The sequence below is a fragment of the Propithecus coquereli genome, unplaced genomic scaffold, assembly GCF_000956105.1.
Source record: "Propithecus coquereli isolate 6110/MARCELLA unplaced genomic scaffold, Pcoq_1.0 Scaffold235, whole genome shotgun sequence".
In the NCBI taxonomy this organism is placed as follows: Eukaryota; Metazoa; Chordata; class Mammalia; order Primates; family Indriidae; genus Propithecus; species Propithecus coquereli.
The window spans coordinates 4,385,425-4,386,831 of NW_012147897.1; positions in this window are offsets into that span (position 1 = coordinate 4,385,425).

Below are 1,407 nucleotides of genomic sequence, written 5' to 3' on the forward strand. Positions count from 1 at the left end.
GGCGGGGCGGCGGTACCGGCGGCGGCGGCGGCGCGGCGGCCGCGGGGGGAGGCTGAGCGCGGGCCGGCTGTGCACGCCAGGGGCGCCAGGCGCCGCGCTCGGGCGCATTTGTACTTTGCCGCGGGAAGCAGGCAGCCCCGGCCTGGCGCTGGCCTAGCGCTGGCGCCTCCTCTGGGGCACCGCGGGCTCGGTGGATTGGCCACCCGAGAAACAGGCCCACTTTTTCCCCTCCTCTTTCGTGCCGGTCTCGGGGACGGACGCTCCAGGCGCGGCGCCGAGTGGAGGCGAGGGAGCTGGGGCGGGGGAAGGGGCCACCCGGGCCACGGGTTTTAACCCCTGACTCCCCGCGACGCCCAGAGTGCTGGAGGGTAGAGCCGAGGTAAACTTCAGGTGGGGAAGGATGAGCCGTCGGGGTCAGGGTGGGGAGGTGGGCTGCGGGAACCGGAAAGCTCAGGGTCGGGTGCTCCCTGTTATGTGCCCAGAACTCAGCATATGGGTGGAATTAGGACACTTGCCATTCTTAATTCAGTTTGTAGTCTTGAGCATGTCACCTCAGAGTCTGTTTCCCCAGCTCTAATATTGGGTATTTTAATATTTTAAAATATCTTTAATTTCTTCCCACAATGGTTGGGAAGATCAAATGAGACAATGACTGTCAAAGCACTCAAACCTCAAAGAGAATTCCTAATTCCAGGTGCCTAGAATGCCGGCTGCCCTCTGTCTCTGCTCAGTCCATCAGTCCACCCCCTACCATCCCCAGGCTGAAAGTCAGCCCAGAGGGATCCTTTGCCTTTCCCCTGGAAGTTTTCCCCTGCCTGCTTTTCCCCCTCTCACTCCCCCAACAAGACAGGATCTCTCCTTTCTGAGAGTGATGACCGCATTCAGTCATCTTAGTGAGAAGAGATTGTCAAAGATCTGTCTTTCCCACCAGAAGGTGAGCTTCCTGAGGGTAGAGCCCTGACACCCCCCAGCCCAGGGGTGGTGCTCCATACCTTTGGGTTGAATGAATGCATGAACTAATAGGGCCCCACAAACAAAAGGGCAGAGCCATTGTCCTGGCTCTATCCCTAACTTGCTGGGCCACTTTGAGTAAATACATCCATTCTTCCTTTGAACCTCAGCTTCCTGCCTAGCTTCTCATGCAGAGCTACTGGAGACTCCAAAGAGTGAGAAGGGATGTCGAGCCACATCCCACTCTGGTAGGGAATCAGATTTCCAGGTTTAAACACTTGTGACTGGCTGTCTATAAAGATATCTTCCTGGGCCAATGCTGAGCTCCCCAACCCATTGTGCTGTCAGGCCACAACAATCTCCTACCCCAACAAAGAGCAGTAGGAGGAACCACTGATCCCAGAAACAGCCCTTCCCCAGGGATCTCAGAATCAGGGACAAACATGATCTGCCCCC